General features: G+C 35.9%; 1 long non-coding RNA gene across 4 annotated transcripts in view; it reads right to left on the bottom strand.

Annotated features, from left to right (window-relative positions):
• LOC105479443 (uncharacterized) overlaps positions 1 to 23,286 on the bottom strand; it is a 311,459-nt gene that overhangs the window by 112,870 nt on the left and 175,303 nt on the right. The window lies entirely within an intron of this gene.

Below are 23,286 nucleotides of genomic sequence, written 5' to 3'. Positions count from 1 at the left end.
CACTTCTGATATCAGTAATTTAAGCATTCTGTATCTTTTTCTTAGTCTATCTAGCTAAAGGTTTATCAATTATATTGACCTTTTCAAAGAATCAACTTTTGGTTTCATTCATTTTCTCTATTGTTTATCTAGTCTCTATTTCATTGATCTCTGCTGTAATTTTTATTATTTTCTTCCTTTTGCTAGCTTTGCATTTAGTTAATTCCTTTTCTAGTTCTTTAAAAGTTAGGTTGCTGATTAGAGATCTTTCTTGTTTTTAAGCATTTATAGCTATAAATTTCCACTTCATGACTGCTTTTGTTGCATTCCATAATTTTGGTATATTGTATTTTCATTTTTATTTATCACTAAGTATATTCTAATTTTCTTTGTGATTTCTACTTTGACTCATTTGTTGTTTAAGAGTGTATTATTTAATTTCCACAATTTTATAAATTTTCCAGTTTTATTTATCTTATTGATTACTAACTTCATCCCATTATGGTCAGTGAACATACTTTGTATGAGATCTACCTTTTTAAATTTATTGATACTCAATTTGTGACTCAACACATGGTCTATCCTGGAAAATTTCCCATGTACTCTTAAGAAGAATGAAGATGCTGTTGTTTGGGGTACAGTGTTTTATGTATGTCTATTAAATCTGATTGGTCCATTGTGTTTTCTTCTACTTCTTATTACTTATCTTCTGTCTGGCTATTCTATCCATTATTGATAGTGCTTTCTTGAAGTCTTCAAATATTATTGTAGAACTGTATATTTTGTTCTTTAATTCTGTCAGTTTTTGCTTTCTAAATTTTGGTGGTCTGTTTATTACATGTGTGAATCTTTATACTTTACCTTTATGCTCTGTTGAAATATTTATCAATGTATGCTGTTCTTCTTCATCTTCTGTAAACTTTTCTGATTTAAAGTCTACTATGTCTGATATTAGTATACCCATCCCTGCTCTCTTTTGTTTACTATTTCCATGGAGTAACTTTTTCATTCTTTCAATTTATTTGTTTTGGGATCTAAAGTGAGACTTCTGTAGACAGCATATAGTTGGATCATGTGTTTTATTTTAATCCATTTTGCTATTCTGTTTTTTGATTCAAGAGTTTATTTACATTTAAAGTAATTACCAATAAGGAAGCACTACTATCACTTGCTTTTTGCCTTCTGTATGCTATTTGTCTTTTTAGTCCCTCATTTCCTGCATTATTGTCTTCTTTTGTCTTTTGTTTATTATTTTCTTTTTTTGGAGACAAGGTCTTGCTCTGTCATTCAGGCTGGAGTGCAGTGGTATGATCACAGGTCCCTGCAGCCTAAACCTCCTGAGCTCAAGCAATCCTCTCACCTTAGCCTCCAGAGTAGCTGGAATCACAGGTATGTTCAACCATGCCCAGCTAATTGTTTAACTTTTTGTAGGCATGGGGTCTCACTCTGTTACCCAGGCTGGTCTCGAACTCCTGAGCTCAAGCAAACCTCCTACGTTAGCCTCCCAAAGCGCTGGGACTACAGGTGTCAGCCACTATGCCTGGCTAGTTGATTTTTTTTGCAGTTATGTGTTTACATTTTAATCTCACTTTCCTTTGGGTGTCTTCTATAGGTATTTACTTTGTGGTTACCATTGGATTACACTTAACATCCTAAAGTTATACTACCCTAATTTCAATCTGTATCAGTTTAACTTCAATAGCATACAAAACTGCTCCTTTACAGCTTTGTCCCCTCCTCATTTTGGTTGTTAATGTAAAAAATATTACATCTTTTGTGTTTCCCAAAACATAAGTTAATAATTCTTTTAAATTCATTATCTTTTAAACTATGTGGAAAACAAAATTTGAAATTAGGAACCAAAATTACAATAATACTAACTTTTAGATTAATAATTTTAATCTACTAATTTCTTAAATTACTTAGAAATTACAAAAGAGTTACAAATCATTGTTATATTAATACTAGTTTTTATGATTACCCATGTATTTACTTTTATTAAGATTTTTTTTATACAGTTTTGAGTTATGGTCCAGTCATCCTTTTATTTCACCTTGAATAACTTCCTTGAACATTTGTTTCAGGGAAAGTGGTAACAAACTGCCTCAGCTTTTGTTTATCTGGGACTGTCTTTATTTCTTCCAGACTTTTGAAGGAAAGCTTTGCCAGATTTAGGATTCATGGTTTGGCAGAGAATACTTTGAATATATCAGACTGATATGATTTGGATTTTTGTCCTCACCCAAATCTCATGTTCAATTATAATTCCCAGTGTTGGAGCTGGGGCCTGGTGGGAGGTGATTGAATCATGGGGGCAGGTTTCTAATGGTTTTGCACCATTCCCCTATTGCTGTTCTCATGATAGAGTTCTCACAAGATCTGGTTGTTTAAAAGTATATTGCACCACCCTCCTGTGCTAGCCATGTGAGATGCTTTGCTTTCCCTTAGCCTTCTGCCATGATTGAAAATTTCCCGAGGCTTTTCCACAACCCATGCAGAGGTTACCATGCTTCCTGTACAGCTTGTGGAACTGTGAGCCAATTATACCTATTTTCTTTATAAATTACCCAGTCTCAGGCATTTCTTTATAGCAGTATGAGAATGAACTAATACACAGACCATAGCCTTGTGGCCCCCAGAGTTTCTGTTGAGAAATATGCAGGTAATTTTATTAAGGATATTTGTATGTAATTAGTCACTTCCTTCTTGTTGCTTTCAAGATTCTTTCATTGTGTTTTAAAAGTTTGATTATAATATTTCTCAGTTTGGGTCTCTTTGAGTTCATTTTACTTGGAGTTTGAGCTTCTTGAATTTTTATATCCACGTCTTTTATCAAATGTGGGGAGTTTTCAGCCTTTATTTCATAAAATAATGCTCTTTTTTTTCTCTCTGTGTATACATCCCTTTTCTCTCTCCCCTTCTCTTCTACTTCTGAGAGTCTTACAATGTATATGTTGACCTTCTAAGCAGTGTTCCACTGGCTCCTTAGGCTCTATTTACTTTTCTTTAATCTGTTTTCCTTCTGTCCTCAGACTTAATAATTTCCATTGTCTTATTTTCAAGTTCACTCATTCTTTCTTCTGCCTGTTCAAATATACCTTTAAACTCCTCTAGTGATTTTATTTCAGTTATTGAATTTTTCAGCTCCAAAATGTTTTTTTATTTCTTTTGAGGTTTTCTAGCTCTTCACTGATATTTCTATTTTTTTGGATTTTTTTTTTTTTTTTTTTTACTTTCTCCACATCTTTCTCTAGTTCTTAGAGCACTTTTAAGAGAGTTGTTTTAAAGTTTTTCTCTGATCTTTTATCAAGTCTTCCCAGAATCTTCTGAGGATTTTTATTTTAAAAAATGCTTATCACAAAACATTTAAAACATATCCAGTTTCTGTTTATTCATTTTTTTTCTTTAAATGAGTTATACAGTAAGTCCTCGCTTAACATCACTGATAGGTTCTTAAAAAAATAAGAGTTTAAGAGAAATAATGGGGCCAGGCACAGTGGCTCATGCCTGTAATCCAAGCACTTTGGGAGGCCAAGACGGGTAGATCATGAGGTCAAGAGATAGATACCATCCAAGCCAACATGGTGAAACCTCGTCTCTGTTAACAATATAAAAATTAGTTGGGCGTGGTGGTGCACGACTGTAGTCCCAGCTACTCAGGAGGCTGAGGTAGGAGAATCGCTTGAACCCGGGAGGCGGAGGTTGCAGTGAGCCTAGATTGTGCCACTGCATTCCAGCCTGCAACATCATTTTATAATAACATTTATGAGAAAAATGGTTTCTGTTATATCATGTTTTATTTAAAATTGCAGTTTAAAAGAACCTATCAACAATGTTTAGTAAGGGCTTACTCTTCCTTCCTTTTTCTGTGTATGCTTTGTGATTCTTCGCTGAAAATGGGACATTTACATCTTTCTTACAGAAGAATTCCAAATAAGCAGTTGCTAACCCTTCCAGGAGATGAAACTTTATACTCACGTATGGGCTGGCCTTAGTGATTATGTCTGAAGAATACAATAACCCGAAGGTGAGTCCCTCCTGAGAATTGGCCAAGGCAGAAAAAAGCTGTTTGCCCCAGGTTATGAATTTTGACTTTCCTTTTTCCTACCTACACCATCCAATGGCTGAATGATGCAAGGGATGGGTAGAATACAAAAACTCAGCCTTTTGCCTTAAAGAAGACAACACTGAAGACTATGCCAACTCCAGAGTACCTTGTGAGGTTTGTTGGAACCGCTCTTGGAAATGCATGGAAGTCCCACTTCTTCTTCTTCCCAATCTGACTTCTTTATTTCCTTTATACTTGTTCCAGGGAGAAATCTCCAGTAAACCTTCTGCATTCAAATTCCCATCTCAAAGTCAGCTTATCAGCAACCTGATCTAAGATACCTTATAGTGTGAAAGAGAGGTGGTAGATAGAAAGGAGGAAGGTGTAAGTTGAGGAAGTAGATGTAAGATTTTGGAGCACATACAATGGTGAAACAGAGTCAAAAGCTTGGAAAAGTGAATAATGGTGAGTTCCTTTTATTAGTCTAGAGGGTAAGGTACAGGGCAAAATGTGATAGGAGAGGGAAGCATGTGACAAAATAGATTTAGAAAATCTCTTGGAAGACCACAGGCAGGAGCTGATCATAACAGAGGAGAAAGGCTCTGCTCTCACAGTTTATGAGATTCCCTAATAGACTTCGAGTGAGCCTCAGGTGTACCTCTCTCCCACTCAGCTTTGGATACTATTCTTGTATCACTGAAATGGCCCGTCCCTGCCATTGTTTAAAAGGTCACTTGGGCCCAGCCCAAACTGTCACATGGTCTTCAGTTTAGCAGAAATATATACATTGTAGCCAAGTTTTATCCTGTGTAATAATGTCTTGTGGTATCTAAACTGGTTGAGACAATAGTGAATTTATTGTATGGGAGAAGAAAATTAAGAAGTTACTGGAAAGTACATAAAAATTAATTATTATATTGCATAAATTGAGTTCATGGCTACAAGATAGAAATGAATGTACTATAAAATGTAGACAAGATTTTCTTTAGACCATGTTCCTATAAAGGAACAGGCTGGCTGAGAATTCATATGGGCAGCTCTTGGACCCCAAAAGATGATGAGCGTCACTAAATTCCTACAAATTACGATGGACGTTCCAAGAGTACTAGGAGTGTAATGATAGACCATGAATTTTAAACACAGACAATGCCACAGCTTATCTGGGTGAACCCTGTGACTTAAGAAACAGTTCACCTACAATAGGAATTTCAGATCCTCAAAGGTTTATGCCATTCGTCCAGTTGTATTCTAACCTCAATAAAACTGTAATTCCAAATCTTACTTTCTCAGGGATGGGTATTTTTATCCATAGTGAAAATCATAAAATGAAAACTGTGTGTTCTATTTCTGTGTTATATGTCAGCTAATTATTGAAGATATGGTTAAAGGAAGGACTCTAAATATATGATCCTACTAAAATAAATATTTTTTCCCAACTGATTTCTGCAGAGAATAAATTTAACTTGTAAGGAAAATTAATCACTTTCTAAATTCTCATACTGAAAATTAACTCAGAGATTATAAAAATGATCTAGAAGCAAATTTTAAAGTTCTGGAGTCTTCAGGACATAAGACTGTGAAGGATACAGACACGGTTTTGTCTGTTTCAAAGAGTTTCACTTAAAATGCATTTTTTAACATATTATCGAGAATTCTTTTGTGTGTGGGTGGGGTGGTGGAAGCGTGGTGGTGATGGTGTGGGAAACTTTTCTAAAGTGAAATAAAGGGATTTTAATTTTATATTTTCCTTCTTCTTCCCGTTTGTTTCTATTAATCAGCTAGTGCTTTCAATGAAATCAATCACAAAATAACTTATTATTTTAAAAGTTTATCCATTTCTGTCTCCTAAAGAAAGTTGTTCTTAACCTAATCCTTTTAAGATTTTTGTATATGTGAATATATACTGCTTATCAACAATGAGACTTTGAAAATAAAAGCATAACAGGAAAATTAAATGAAATTTGCATATACACATAGATATGTATGTATATCTATATCCACTATATTTTATGTATTCATTTATTTATTTTTCTCTCAAGAAATTAGAATGATGTGAATTAGAATGCCTATAAAATACTAACAGTGGAAAAAATTGTGACTGTAATTTTATACCAGAGCTTTCAGGATGTTTTAAATTTAACTGATCTGTTTTTATAAACAACCCTGTTAATTTATCTTAAAATTTTTTGCAAATATGGATAACTCATACAAACAACATTTTTTCCACTATTCCAAATGTTTTTAGAATAATCAGTTATTCATACAGGAGCCATTTCCAAACATACAAAAACAATTCCTAGAATATGTGCCATGTGGTAATGTCTTCATGGCGTTTACTTTTTTCTTGCATTTAGTTCATTTTTGCACCCTCGACTTCATCTATTTTACATTCTACCAGATGTATGATTTTTGTATGGGAAAAGTATGTTTACATAATTTTAAAAACATGAATCAACTTATCACATCTAATTTTCCTGAGTTCAAAATTGAGAACAGAAAATGGTAAAATTTGGCTGTGTCTTAAAATGCTGTTACCTTGCCAATTTTTTTTACTAGTTATTCTGAAATTAGATTTAATTTTACAACCAAAACATGAGCCCCAAATTCTTAACTATCTCATTTGAAAACATATGAGTCCGAAATAGGCGTCTTATACAATCTCAGATCTAAAATTGGATTTCAGAAAGATAAGACAAAAATACAAAAATAAGGTGCTATGAAATTAAAGAACATAACCTGGTGGATTTTTATTTTCTGGAGGACCCTTTCTTCAAGCTGTTGACCAAGGTATAATTTTCACTAGAGCAGTTCTGTACTATTTCTGCAACCAGGCATTATAAAAATGTTTTGTTTTTTTTTTTTTTTCCCCCATTCAAGTTCTGCAACAACCTAAAGGACTTATTGTGGGGGCGGGCGGGGGGGAAGCTGGCTTCTTGATTCTAAGAATGATCCAGAGAACCCCAATTATGGTGCAAAATTAAAGTTTAATATATCCAAATATAAATATATTTTTCTCTGTATCCAAGATAGCAATAACTAGTTATTACAAGGACATCTGCATTTTAACAGAGGAAAAGAGGTAAGTCATAGGAATACATCTAATAGCAGGACTTCGGGCATCAGTCGACAAGACATAGGAGGCCTTCCTTAGGAAAGCAGTGATTTGGCGGAAAGAACTCAATGTCAGACAGGCTTGACTTGACTGGTGGCTGTGCCACTTACTAACCCTGAAACAAGGACAGGGCTTCAACATTTTTCTAAGTCTCAGTTTCCTTATTTCTTAATTAAAAAAAAAAAAAACACTTTGCTTGGTTATTTTGATTATCAATTCAAACAAGGTAAATCAGGAAGTAAGTAACCAATGCTAATCTCTATGTGAGGCTGCTCAAAAAGCTGGTTTTGCCATCTTTAAAGTGTGGAGTTCTCCACCAAAGCTCTGGCTGAAGAGTCAAATATATACATAATTCAAAGTAGTCTATATATTCCTGGCAAATGATACTTTACGGATAGTAAGAGAATAAAAGAAATGCCATACATTAATTAAATACCTGCCATATAACCAGACGCTATTTCTCCAAGCATAATATATGATAATTCATTTATTCCTGAGGAGTACCCTATAAGACAGGAACTATTTTAACCCCATTTTTCTAAGCATAGAAAAATGAATTTAAAGCCAGAGAACTTAGTCATTTTTTTCCAGAAGCCCTGTTGATTTTAGCGAGAAATGAGATCTAGAGTCCATGATTAGATGAATTTAATTTTTTAAAGTTATTTTATTATGATATATCCCACAAAAAGTATATATTCAAATTACCCTATTTTGAAATCACTTGGAATTTTATCTTCTCATGTGATTATATCACTGACAATACATGTTTAGGTTCATTTTAAAATTTTTATTCTTAAGGATTATCCTTTTATTTATTTAATTTTATAATTATGTAAAATATTTCCATGGTCCCCAAATTAAGCAAAGCTATATTTTGAGAAAGTCAGCTTTTCAGTTTACTTTTCTTTCTTTTTTTTTAAGATGGAGTCTCTGTCACCCAGGCTGCAGTGCATTGGCGAGAAGATCTCGGCTCACTGCAAGCTCCGCCTCCCGGGTTCACACAGTTCTCCTGCCTCAGCCTCCCGAGTAGGTGGGACTACATGTGCCACCGCCATGCGTGGCTAATTTTTTCTCTTTTTTTTTTGTATTTTTAGTAGAGATGGGGTTTCATCGGGTTAGCCAGGATGGTCTTGATCTCCTGACCTCATGATCTGCCCACCTTGGCCTCCCAAAGGGCTGGGATTACAGGCTCAATTTTTATTTTTAATACTAACAGATATATATATATATATATATATATATATATATATATATAATTTATATATTTTAGCTAAACAATATCAAACTGTACAACCTTTCCTTTTGCCTGGAATTTTTTCTCCTTTGGATGGGGATATTAACATTTATTCTACTAGTACCCTGTAGATAGACAACTAGGTTTCTTCCAGTTTTTGATATTACGAATAGTTCTTTGAACAGCTTTATGCAAACAAAGTACCTGTTTTTGGTGATGTATCTTTGAGATAAATTTCTAGAAATACCATTTGTAAGTCAAGAGGTAAATGGATATGCAATCTATTTAGATATTTTGAAATGTCCCAATACAGTGTTTGTGTCATTTGCAATTTCACTAACAATGTAAGAGTGCTGTTTTACCATAACTTCTTTAGCAAAGTATGTTGTAAAACTTTGTAGTTTTAATTTTTACTTATAGTGAGAAGTCATATCTCTATGAATTTTTCATCTTTTTAATGAGTGAATTTGAACATCTTTTCCAACTGATTAAAAGACATATGTATTTCTATTGTACTATTGAGTTTTTATTTTCTTCTGTATTTTAAATAAAATATTCTTTTTTAAAAAGCTTTTCATGAAGCAATATTTTGTTTGGTATGTTTTTATTCCATGTTTGCTTTGTACTGAAAAATGTATTCATTGTTTTAATTTTACTTGTTACTGATATTTGAAGCTTTCAATTCAAATTGACTTCAATGGACAGGAGAATTCATTTAGAGTTATTTATCAATCACTTTCATATGATCATATCCAGATAAGAAAATCCACTTCAATAAATTAATTTCGGAGTCTTGTATAAGGCAGCATATAATATTTATCAACATAGGCTGAGGTACGCTCTAGTAACAAACAAACCCCCATGTCTTATTGATTTAGCAACACAGTGGTTTATTTCTCATTCACATCACAATATATATAGGTAGAACTGCTCTCTTTGGTGGTTTTCCTCCAAGTGGTAACTCAAGGACCCACTTGGAGGAGAACCACCACGGTTCCTTCCATGTTGAGACACTTATCTTAAACTTGTGGTCCCTAAATTTGCCACAGAAGGAGAAGGGAGAGCATGGACAATTGTGAAGAAGGTTTATGGTAAGCCCTAAAAAGGGTGTACATCACTTCTACCCACATCCTATTGACTAGAAGTGAGCCAAAGAGCCTCAGAAACAGTCTTCCTGTGTGCCCAGAAAGAGCACCGTAGCTTCCTCCACTCTCCTCTCTTCTCTTTTCTTCCTTTATCTCTTTTATGGGTATAAAACCAAGTTTGTATAACATGATCTCAATTCCAACACCCAAACAATCAATGATTTCATCAGCTGTGGATACATTTCCAGTGGGACAATCATATTGTTCTGGTGATTCTAATGTTTGGAATTTAAAATACTAGTCTCTGCTGTCACATTCAGATGAAGTTGATCTATGGACCAAGAGCACCATTTTGATGTAGCCAGGTTTGACCTATGTGCACAAATAGCAGAGTAAACAAATTCTTTACACAAAAGAAACCAGAAGTACAGAGAGCAACAGAAAATGAAATCAAATGCCCCCAGATGGATGGAAGGAATCATGTTTATTTGTGTGTCTGATCAAACAAAACTCAATGTGCAAGAATATGGCTTTCTTCATCTTTCCACAATCAAATGCAATTGCCATTGTAGGCTCCTCTTTGTACTGATATTAGAAAATATTATCTAGTCACTGCCTAAATTTAGCAGAGATTACTTTGCTCTATCCTGATTTTAAATTTCCTAAGTTCAGGATTTAAACTCAGTTAGTTGAGGAGACAGAATGTTAATTTAGAACTTCTTCCTTCTCACTGCTGAGGTTCCGGAAGTGTGCAGTGGTTCATGTCACTGGTGGCAAAGGGAATCTGGTCCTTGGCCACCTCTTAAAACTAGCCTCCACCGAACACTTTATATTTGGTCATTTTCATTATGTGCTATTAATGCTAAGGTCCCTGGGTTTACTATGGTGCCTGTTGTCCAAATTACAATAACAGAACTCTCTTTCCCTACTTGAACTCCAAAGCCTTTTGCAGTCTCTAGCTACCTACTTCCACACTTCCCTGGCATCCTGTGAGTCTTCCTTTAGGCCTGACTGCCTACTCAATCCTTGCTGTCTTACAGCTGTGCATCATTTAGAGTGCAGGGCTTCTTTGCAAGGCTGACGGGATCCTGGGCTATACCTGGAAGCATAGGCCAAAGTATTCTTGCTTTAGGATCCCCTCAAATTTAATTTTTCTGTTGTCATTTCCTCCCCAGGGGCAAGACTCAACGTTCTTTAGGACTTGGAGGTTTTGGTTCACAACAGTGATTAGCACTCCTGTCCTCCTCTCCAAATTTGGGAGAAAAACATCTCTTGATCTAGCCCAGAAGAGGCACTAGTTTCCTTTCTGTGTGTGGGAAAAACTATGCACATCTTTCCAATGAAGCCATTTATGTAGGTCACTCAGGCAGACAATAGCTAGACTGTTTCTCCCGGTTCCCTTTTCTCCCACTCCTTCCCTAAAGCAAAGCACAAACAGACCCTGTGAGCTAAAGGAAACGGGTTTGGTGCAGAGTTACATATGTAGTTGGCTGACCCATTAGTCATCAAATCAGACAAGTCCACTCTGTGAATATAGATGACAGAAACTGTGTTTACCCAGCTGCTACACCTATATTTGAACTTCTAAAGTGGGCAAAACTCTATAGCACTTTAAGCTGTGAGAGAGCTGGCTCTTGTGTTTAAAAATAACATGTAAAAATTTAAAAACTGAATGGCTGGATGTGATTAAACAGAAAAGGGATAATTCAGATTGAGTTTGTGTGTTGGTTGTGTCAGGTTTTTCACATGAAATATCTCATTTAAGTCTCATAACCATTGTGAAACAGATATTAGCTGCTTTATTTTTGGGAAGAGGAAACAAGATTGAGTTACTTAAGTCACAATGAGACCACTGTTATGTGTTAAATTGCATCCCCCCAAAAGATGTATTGAAGTCTTAAACCCGTGGTTCTGTGAAGGTGACCTCATTTGAAAATAAGGTCTTTAAAGGTATAATCAAGATTAGATGAGGTTATACTGAATTATGTCAGGCCCTTAAATCCAGTGATTTGTATCTTCCTAAGGAAAAAAAGATTCAGAGACACTCAGATGCACACAAAGGGAAAACAGTCACATGAAGTTGTAGACAGAGATTGGAGTAATGAAGTTATAGCTGAGGAATGCCAAGAATTGCCAGCAACCAAAAGGCGAGGAAGTAGTCTTCCCTAGAGCCTTCAGCAGAAGCCTGGCCTTACTGACAACTTCAAACTTCTAGCCTCAACTGTGAGAGAATACATTTCTGTTATTTTAAGCCACTCCGCTTGTGGTAATTCGTTACAACAGCTCTGGGAAACTAATAAAACCCCCCATTCACTGAATGCCTACAAGGTCACAGACATTCTCCTGACCATCTATTATATGCTACTTGATTTATTTCTCATGCCAACCATCACCTCTGCTATAGATTGAATGTTTGTGTCTCCCCAAAATGTATATGTTGAAAGTTAATCCCCAGTGTGATGGTATTTGGAGGTGGGGCCTTTGGAAGGTACTTAGGTCATGAAGGCAAAGTTTTCATGAATAGGACTAGTGCCCTTACGAAATGGACCCAAGAGAGCTCTCTTACCCTTCTGCCATGTAAGGACTCAGTGAAAAAGACAGTTGTCTATGAACCAGGAAGTGGGCCCCCACCAGCCACCAAATCTGCCAGCCCTTGATCTTAGATTTCCCAGCTGTCAGAATTGTGAGAAATACAAGTGCTGTTGTTTAAAAGCCATCTAGTCTATAGTGCCTTTGTTATATCAGCCCAAATGGACTAAGACAACCTTCAATTACAGAGTGACAGCAAGGCTTAGGCTAGGTAGCTCACCAGTGTCATACCATTTCAAAGTGATAGGGCCAAGATTTTAAAGTTCAGAGTCAAAGAATTTACTATACTATAAATGCCTTTCTAGATTCACACAGCCAGAAAGTGAATTTGAAACCAGGTTTTCAGATTCTAACTCTTATTGCTAGACAGAATAAAAAGCTAAAATGCCACGTTTTTACTACAAAGCTGACATTAACAAATAAAGGCTTGTAGGGATGTCATTGTAAGGTTCTAAGCACGACATATTAGACAAAGAACTATAAAGAATGACTGCAATGGAAATATGCTAGTGAAATAATTTAATTATCTTAAATGATTTGGTTTTGCTGCAGTTGTCTTGCATTAAACTCTAATCACACAAGATGCAGTTAACAAAGATCTTTTTTGAAATTCTTCAATTTTTTTGTTACAGGATATTTCAAAAATACACCAACATAGAATAATATCAGACACCCAAATATATAACATGTGACTTCAATAATTATCACTTCTTGGCCAATCTTCTTTTATATACATCTCTAGCCATCAATTCTAACATAAATTATTCTAAACAGAACTTCTATATTATACCATTTCTCACACACACACACACACACACACACACACACACACACACACAGATAATATTACATAATCTAGGTATTTCTTCCTGTAGAACCACTGTAGAAAAGGGAAAAAGTAAAGGAGTTTACCTGACAGGTAATCTGGCACTACCTGCTCCCAACTGTAGCTAGACCAAAGGTTCTGTCCTTCTGCTTCTCCCTCCCTGCCTGGAGAAGGACTCAGGCTACCTTGCCAGTCTTAATTCCTCAAGAAAAGAGAATAAGTCCTACCAAGTCTAACTAAGAACTAGAAGTTCTTTGCCGGAGAAAGAAAATGGCAGCATTCGCCTCTAGCCCTGTTTTTCTAACTCTCTTGATAATAAGAATCACCTGAGATTCTAATTAAACATGAAGGTTCATTCCCTGCATATTGCCCCGTTCAGCAATAAAATATGGAAATATTATTTACCTGAAATAAAATATACAGAACTACAATTATTTATTGTTTATATGGAATTCAAATGTGCTGATATCCTGTATTTTATCTGGCATCTTTACTGGTAATGATTACGAATCGTGTTTTTAACATGCACTTCAGGTGTTTCTTGTTACAGTGTCTTAAGTAGAAATTCTGGGCAGTTTCCTTTTTAGCCACGCCTACCCTTACGTTTCCAAGTGACCCTTATAAATGCTCAGATTGGCTGTGTAAATGTCACTATCATTGTTAGTTACCACTTATGAATACTTGCCATGACTTGCAGTCATATTTACGTAGACTCTTCAGCATGTGTCAGATGAAGTTAGTTTATCCTTTGCTGGTTATAGCAGTAAATTATTAATTTATAGTTGTTCTTCAAATTTTGTAGATCATAGTAATTGTTTCAATTTTAGAAATTAGAAGAAACCTTTCACAACACATGCTAGAAACTGTAAAAGTGGGTCTTTGGAGGTGGCATGTAATGGTTCTTCTTGACCTTAAATTTATGACATCACTTGCAGCAAGCTCAGAAATGACAGAATGTGGCAGATCTTGACACACTGTTTTGTCCTCAGAGAACCCTCCTCTCTGGAATGTGCTTCTTCTTTTGGTCTGATGAAACACAAACTTCTTGGCTCAAAGGATATATTCAAGGGCCAATTGTTTACAAAAACATTTTCCTGAGGACTTGAAAGTAGGGGTCTAGATGATAGCTGGTGTTGTAAATGCATTTGCCATGTGTGAATCCCTGGAGGATCAGTAATGGAAGCATTTCCAAAAGTATTATCAATAATTAGGCATGTTGGTCTATGAAAAATTAGCCTCAGATATTTTGAAGCCTGGACATGTCAATGATTCCCAGATTTCTAAAGTCAAGGTGTGAGAAACTGATTGCCAAAAATGCAAAGACGGATTTAATAAACATAACTGCGTCCAGCTTCAATAGTCTAGAAGCCCAAGAAAATTTCAGGACTTGATTTAACAGAACTTTCATGACCTTTGGGAGCCTTCCAATAAAGAAAAATCAAGCATATTTGATTTAAATAATTCTAGCCTTCAATGATAAATAAAAAGAATCCTTCACAAACAAGATCTTGTAAAGTTTTTATTTTAAAAGGCCCAAATTTTCTCTAGGATTTTAAAATTATTTTCATAGATTTGAAAGTTTTGGCTTCTCAGGATTAATACACTGGGAACAATGAAAGATAAACTAGGAAACTTTCCTCTCGTAGAGCCTTGGGTTAAAAAGACACATGATTTCTGTGCTTTGGTCAGATTACTACACGAAATCTACTCAGATTCCACAAAACCATACAGAATGACTGGACTTTGACAGTCTCTGTCTCTCTCTCTCTCTCTCTCTGAGTGTGTGTGTGTGTGTGTGTGTGTGTGTGTGTGTGTGTGTGTATATATATATATTTTTTTTTTCTTCTTCTTCTTTTTTTCTTTTTTTTTTTTGAGATGGAGTCTTTCTCTGTCACCCAGGCTGGAGTGCAGCAGCGCCATCTCGGCTCACTGCAAGCTCCGCCTCCTGGGTTCAGGCCATTCTTCTGCCTCAGCCTCCCAAGTAACTGGGACTACAGGTGCCCACCACCACGCCTGGCTAATTTTTTCAGTCTCACTATACTTTTACCTTTAAGGCTTTGTTAAAAGTTTGAATGATAGTGGCTCTCCTGCAGCATCATTAAATGAGATGTACAATCGATCTTGAGTAAATTAATTGAAGAAAAAAGAACAAATTAATGAACATATCTCGAGTGAAGGACCAGCCATTTAATTGTGGATGAAATTGCTGCTATAAATTTTTCATATTAACAAGCGTGCAATCAGCATAAAGAATGATGATGTTGAAAGTAACATATTTTCCTAACTGCATCAGTTACCGTGAAAAAGCAATAAACAATTCTTAAGAAAACCCTTCTGAGCAAATACTTTGGTTGTCCAAAATGAGGAGGAGCTGCCCACCAGAGTGTTTCAAAATGAGAATGATGACTGTCTTTTTCCACAAGGAGTATGCCAACTCTGAGAAGAGCTATGAGTCGTGTCACCGATTTTATGCAATTCTTGATCTTTAAATTTTATTTTCATTACAAGTGTCTGGTACTGTATAAATCAAAAGAGGGAAAAAAACCTTAACCATTTCAGCAATGAACTCAAGGCCATATATTTGATTTTTAAAAATACCTTAAATCTTGCAAAAATCTTAGCTTTCCTAATACTCTAATGTAGTGTTTATTTCTGACTATTTTAGTGCTTCTTAGTTTACTTTGGACTATTACAAGGCTTTCTTTGAATGTGGACATAGTTTTCTTTGTTTGACATTAATTCAAGAAGCTTTACTTTACCACAGGCAATTATTTCCTATTGATTTTTACTACTAAACTGTTTCTCTTTTAAGACTAGTAAACTTAAAAATTATTCAAGCTGTCTTAGGTCTCAGAAACTTGTTCTACCCCAAAATCAATTCCACTTATTTTTACTCAGTTCATTGAGGTAAAGTTTACATAACAATAAAATTCGCCAATTTTAAGTGTACAATTCAATGAGTTTTGAAAACTATATGCATTCATATTTACATATTTCATCATGCCACTTATAGTCAATCTTCTTTCCCCAGCTCCAGCCTCTGGCAACCCCTGATTTGCTTTTCATCACCAAGATTTTGATTTTTCTAGTCATAGCTTCTAAATATTTGTATTTCTCTTCTTTCACTTAGCAATGATTTTGAGATTCATTCATGTTGTATTTATCACCAGTTTGTTCCTTTTGTTAGTGAGTAGAATAGATACACCACAATCTGTTTACTCATTGTACTCATTGAAATGTTGATGGATGTCTGGATACTATCAAGGTTTTGAATATTATGAACATTTATATACAAACATGTGAGAATGTATGTTTTAATTTCTCCTGGGTACCTAAAAGTAAGAATGTTGAATCTCACAGTAAGCATCCACATAACTGTATAAAGAAACTCCAAAATATTTTCCAAGGTAGATGTGGCATTTTTCATTCTCACTAGCAATGCGTGAGAATTCCACCAACAAGAGGAGAAAGACTTTATAATATTTGAGGCAAAGAGAAAAGTCAATCAATTTATTTTTTAAAAAATAAAAATCTGCCATTTCCTAATATTTTTATATTGGTTTTGTTTTTCCTGATTATGGGTTACATTTTCCTGCTTTTTTGAATTCTTACATTCTTTGAATTTCCCTGCATTCATAGAAGCAGGAAAATATGATCAAATGGTTGGCAATGTGTATTATATAATTTCACTTTGTTCATTGCTGGATTTTGTTGTATTCTGTTAAAGAGTATTAGAGTTTGTTTGGCCTTTTGTGACTTTCTTTTAAGCTCAGTTAGAGTGCATCCAGAGCTCCATTAGGGTGGATTTTTAGGTTAAGGCTAACTTAACTCCATTATCAACACAACATTCTTGTGAGGATTCAACCCAATGCCACAGGTATCATGAGATTTTTCCACTGTCATTTGTAGGAATACAAACTATTTTCTTATCTGCTTGGATTACTGCTTTACAGTATTTTTATTTTGTTTTATTTTTCTTTTGTTTTCCCACATCTGGGTAATTTCCTCTAGTACATGCCATAGGTAAGTACTCAGCCAGTGATGAGCCTCCCCACCATACCACATCCTTGCCCACAGATCTCTGAAGTTATTCTATGCAACTCCCTCCTCTCTGTCCCACAGATTGTGGCTGTCTTGGATTCCCAAATTCCCAATCTCTGTCTCTACAATTCAGTGAGACTTTGGGGTTCTGTTTGAGTTTCTTCTCAGCTCACTACAGCTTGGGAACTGCCTCTAGTCAGTAAACTGAGGGAATTGTGGCACTCCCCTCACCTTATTAGGTTTCCTTTTCTCAGTGATCATGGTCCTGATGTGTATAGTTCAATGATGAAGAGTGGTGCTATTTTTTTGGTTGGCGGGGGGCGGGAATCTTTCAGTCGTTTATGACAACGGGGTTAAACCTGGTCCCTGTGAATTCATTCAAAGCTACAAGTACAGGTTCTTCAGGTTCCCTCATTTCACTTTCAGATTTTAAAAAAAGTTATGAAGTAAAATAATGAATGGAGAATAATATCAATATGGAATAATGATGTCTTCATTATTATGTAACATATTTTTACAAATCCTTCACTAAAACAATTCTCATGTTGGATTTTACATGTTCACCTGTTTGTTGAATTTCTCAATACAGCATAACTAGAACTATTTGTGTTGCAATATATTTCAATCATAAGAATTCTTAACCTTCACTTCTTTCCAGAAATTTTAATTGCTATATTTTATGTGGTTACAATTTTGATATGTAATTATTTTTATCTCACAGTTCATCCTCTTTCATTACTGATATGTAATAGTCAAATTTATCCTAAATTTTAACTTTTAAAAATTTTTATTACAATAAATGAAAAAACAGCACCTGGATCATTCTGACCTTTCTCTTCTTAATTAGCTCCAATACATTTTTCTTCATGATCCTTCTTCTTCTGTCTATTCTTTGACTTTATTTATTTTTTCCTCCCCATATTTGCTTTACAGTTGTTAATTACATATTCTAATAAATAAACCTGTTTGGAGAAGGACTGCCTGGGCTGCCTCTCAAAAAACTTTTTAGGCAGGTTTTCATTCAATGAGTAAGAGTTGTTCAATGCTTCATTAAATTTTCATGACCATATATTATAGAAGGGACAAGCGGAATGGGCTCGCATTACTGGGAAACGTGAATTTGTGAGTCTAAAACTTGCATCAACCCCAGTATAAGTAAGATAATTAGGAGGTGAAAGATTGGAAATTTTACCTATATCCTATCATAAGTTCAATTCTACTGTCTTCAAGTCTAAGTTTTCTTTATTCTTTTGTGTATCCCTAGTAAGATCTCTAAAATACTAGTCAGATGCAACTTTAAATATGAATATAATTAAAATCTTATCATGAAAATTTATTTCCATTTTGATACACTTAAATGAGATAGCTACATTTAAAACAATCTCTATTCAAATTGTAATAATCTAAGTTACTATATTGTTAAATGGAAATTACTCCAGATTTTATAACTTTATAAATAAAATGCATAAACCAAAGATAACAAAAAAATACAAATCTGAACAGAAAGCACAGAAATAAATCATGTATAAAAATGATTTTGATTTGTGACAGATGTGTTACTCAATTAATACAGCAAGGATAGAGAATCCCATAAACTTTGTGGGAGAATTGACCAGCCATGAGGAAAATAATAAAATTAGAAACTTACCTCACAGTTTGCAAAAAATAAATCCTGAGATTGATTAAAAATATAACCATGAAACCAAAAGTCGAATAAACATTATTTAAAAATATAAATACCTTTATAACTTGGGGGTAGAGAAGAATTATGAAAATAAACCTATACACACACAAAAATTACAAAGCATAAAGGAAAAGTTCATTTAATTTTACACTAAATCACAGTAAGATAAACTTCTGAACAACAAAATATACCATGGACAAAGATGAGACAAACCCAGGGGTTGATAAACCTAAAAAAAGATATGCAACCTCATGAGTACCAAGAAAAAGCCAATTAAAGCCATAGTGAGCCACTATTTTGAAAATATAAGATTCATACAAATCAATAAATTAGACAGTATAAATTTCTGGTGAGAATATGTAGGAACAAAAATTTCCTTACATTTGTGTTGGGAATATAAATTAGAACAATCATTTTGGGTAGCAACTTAGCAATATATAATACAATCAATATATAAATAGCCTATGATCCAGCAAGTTCACTTTTTGGTATTCTCTGGAGAAACTTTACGAGACACATATTCAAAAATAAATGAAAATACTTTTATGGCCTAAATTGTAAATAACATCATTTGTAATAACAAATTTTTAAAAACTTAGATTATCATCAAAAAGGAATAAGTACATAAATTGTAGATTATTAATAAGATAAAGTAATGGACAAAATGGATAGATCTTTAAAATGGATAAATTTTAGCATCTTTAAAATACCTTGAGCCCAGGAAGTTATATAATGTTACAAGGAATATGGTAGTGTTTTTTAGTTTTTAAAACATGCAAAACGCTAACGGATGAATAATTATAGATGTGTGTACATCCAAGGGTTATTACACATATACATATTTCCTAGTTTTGTCAACTAAGAGTGCTCAGAACTAATAAAATGCCAAGTAACAAGAGCATACCTGGTATTCAGATTATAGTTTCTAATAACGTTCTCCAATAAAAAGTAACAGATCTCCTTAAAGAAGTGACTTCTAGGATTGATACAGGAAAAATACAAGATAAGCCTGGAGCATATTGTAGTGTCAGAGAGGAAGGAAGTGCTCAAAACACAAAATGATGGGGTAGCAACAAAGGTGCCAACTTGAAGAACTCCCAATGGCCAAAGCTGAAGCAATATGAGCAACAAAATAAATGAAGTAGTATTTATATCCTAAAGCACAAGGTAAATATTTATGAGTTCATACTGATATAAATGAATGCTTAAATAATTAAATATATACAGACATACATAAATGACAGAGAAGAGAAATGTGTACAGAAGAGCTCCAAATAATTTGTGTATATCTTCCCCATCAAAAAGTCATAGTTTAACTCACTCTTCCCTTGAGTGGGGCTACACTTAGTGTCTTCCTTTCAAAGAGCACAGTATAGACATTCAGGAGGGGTGAGTGGAAGGCGGAGGAGATTATAATGGAGAAATTTGACAAATACTACTCAATGAGGTGATCTATGTTTACATGATCAGGGATAAATCATGTTGATAGCATGCACCTTTGATATTATGCGATGAAAATGATACTTGACCTCTGTGATGTCCTCCTCAAATCCTATATCCCAGTCTAACTAATCTATGAGTAAAACATCACCAAATTGAGGGGCACTACAAAATACTTCTGAGTATTCTTCAGTGTTTTCTAGGTAATCAAATACAAAGAAAGCCTGAGAAACTGTCATGGCCAAGAGGAGCCTAGGAAGACAAGATGACTCAATGTAATGTGGTATTCTGGATGGGATCCTGGAACGGAATAAGAATATTAAGTAAAAACTAACAAAATTCAAATAGATTATAAAATTTAGTTAATAATAATGGATCAATATTGGTTCATTAGTTGTGACAAAGTATCATAACATCTATAGATGTTAACAATAGGGGAAACTAGGTACAGAGTATGTGGTGACTGTAGTATCCTCAAAAATCTCCTATAAATATGGCCAGGCGCATTGGCTCATGCCCGTAATCACAGCACTTTGGGAGGCCAAAGCAGGCAGATCACTTGAGGTCAGGAGTTCGAGACCAGCCTGAGAAACATGGTGAAACCCCATCTCTACTAAAAATACAAAAAATTAGCTGGGCTTAAAAAAAAAAAAGAAGAATAGGAAGAGCTCCAGTCTCCAGCTCCCAGTGCGAGCGACACAGAAGACCAGTGATTTCTGCATTATCAACTGAGGTACTGGGTTCATCTCACTGGGAATTGCCAGACAATCGGTGCTGGTCAGCTGTTGCAGCCTGACCAGCAGGAGCTGAAGCAGGGCAAGGCATCGCCTCACCTGGGAAGTGCAAGGGGGAAGGGAATCCCTTTTCCTAGCCAGGGGAACTGAGAAACACACCACCTGGAAAATCGGGTAACTCCCACCCCAATACTGCACTTTAAGCAAACGGGCACACCAGGAGATTATATCCCACACCTGGCCGGGAGGGTCCCACGCCCACGGAGCCTTCCTCATTGCTAGCACAGCAGTCCGTGATCTAACCGCAAGGCAGCAGCCAGGCTGGGGGAGGGGCGCCCGCCATTGCTGAGGCTTAAGTAGGTAAACAAAGCCCTGGGAAGATCGAACTGGGTGGAGCTTACAGCAGTTCAAGGAGGCCTGCCAGTCTCTGTAGACTCCACCTCTGGGGATAGGGCACAGCTAAACAACAACAACAACAACAACAAAAAGCAGCAGAAACCTCTGCAGATGCAAGCGACTCTGTCTGACAGCTTTGAAGAGAGCAGTGGATCTCCCAACACGGAGGTGGAGATCTGAGAACCGACAGAATGCCTGCTCAGGTGGGTCCCTGACCTCTGAATAGCCTAACTGGGAGACATTCTCCATTAGGGGCAGACCGACACCCCACACCTCACACGGTGGAGTACACCCCTGAGAGGAAGCTTCCAAAGCAAGAATCAGACAGGTACACTCGCTCGCTGTTCAGCAGTATGCTATCTTCTGCAGCCTCTGCTGCTGACACCCAGGCAAACAGGGTCTGGAGTGGACCTCAGGCAATCTCCAACAGACCTACAGCTGAGGGTCCTGACTGTTAGAAGGAAAACTAACAAACAGGAAGGACACCCACACCAAAACCCGATCAGTACATCACCATCATCAAAGACCAGAGGCAGATAAAACCACAAAGATGGGGAAAAAGGAGGGCAGAAAAGCTGGAAATTCAAAAAATAAGAGCGCATTGCCCCCTGCAAAGGAACACAGCTCATCACCAGCAACGGATCAAAGCTGGACGGAGAATGACTTTGACGAGATGAGAGAAGAAGGCTTCAGTCCATCAAACTTCTCAGAGCTAAAGGAGGAATTACGTACCCAGCGCAAAGAAACTGAAAACTTGAAAAAAGAGTGGAAGAATTGATAACCGGAATAATTAATGTAGAGAAGGCCATAAACAAACGGGCAGAGATGAAAACCATGACACGAGAAATACATGACAAATGCACAAGCTTCAGTAACCGACTGGATCAACTGGAAGAAAGAGTATCAGCGATTGAGGATCAAATGAATGAAATGAAGCGAGAAGACAAATCTAAAGAAAAAAGAAGAAAAAGAAATGAACAAAGCCTGCAAGAAGTATGGGATTATGTAAAAAGACCAAATCTACGTCTGATTGGGGTGCCTGAACGTGAGGGGGGAAATGGAACCAAGTTGGAAAACACTCTTTGGGATATCATCCAGGAGAACTTCCCCAACCTAGTAGGGCAGGCCAACATTCAAATCCAGGAAATACAGAGAACGCCACAAAGATACTCCTCGAGAAGAGCAACTCCAAGACACATAATTGCCAGATTCACCAAAGTTGAAATGAAGGAAAAAATCTTAAGGGCAGCCAGAGAGAAAGGTCGGGTTACCCACAAAGGGAAGCCCATCAGACTAACAGCAGATCTCTCAGCAGAAACTCTACCAGCCAGAAGAGAGTGGGGGCCAATATTCAGCATTCTTACAGAAAAGAATTTTCAACCCAGAATTTCATATCCAGCCAAACTAAGTTTCATAAGTGAAGGAGAAATAAAATCCTTTACAGACAAGCAAATGCTTAGAGATTTTGTCACCAACAGGCATGCCTTACAAGAGACCCTGAAGGAAGCACTCAACATGGAAAGGAACAACCGGTACCAGCCATTGCAAAAACATGCCAAAATGTAAAGATTATCGAGGCTAGGAAGAAACTGCATCAATTAACGAGCAAAATAACCAGTTAATATCATAATGGCAGGATCAAGTTCACACATAACAATATTAACCTTAAATGTAAATGGACTAAATGCTCCAATTAAAAGACACAGACTGGCAAACTGGATAAAGAGTCAAGACTCATCAGTCTGCTGTATTCAGGAGACCCATCTCACATGCAGAGACACACATAGGCTCAAAATAAAGGGATGGAGGAAGATCTACCAAGCAAATGGAAAACAAAAAAAAGCAGGGGTTGCAATACTAGTCTCTGATAAAACGGACTTTAAACCATCAAATATCAAAAGAGACAAAGAAGGCCATTACATAATGGTAAAGGGATCAATTCAACAGGAAGAGCTAACTATCCTAAATATATATGCACCCAATACAGGAGCACCCAGATTCATAAAGCAAGTCCTTAGAGACTTACAAAGAGACTTAGACTCCCATACAATAATAATGGGAGACTTCAACACTCCACTGTCAACATTAGACAGATCAACGAGACAGAAAGTTAACAAG

This window comes from Macaca nemestrina, chromosome 5 (assembly GCF_043159975.1).
Source record: "Macaca nemestrina isolate mMacNem1 chromosome 5, mMacNem.hap1, whole genome shotgun sequence".
Lineage (NCBI taxonomy): Eukaryota > Metazoa > Chordata > Mammalia > Primates > Cercopithecidae > Macaca > Macaca nemestrina.
The sequence above is the reverse complement of the archived record's forward strand: the minus strand, read 5'-3'. Positions and strand labels throughout refer to the sequence as shown.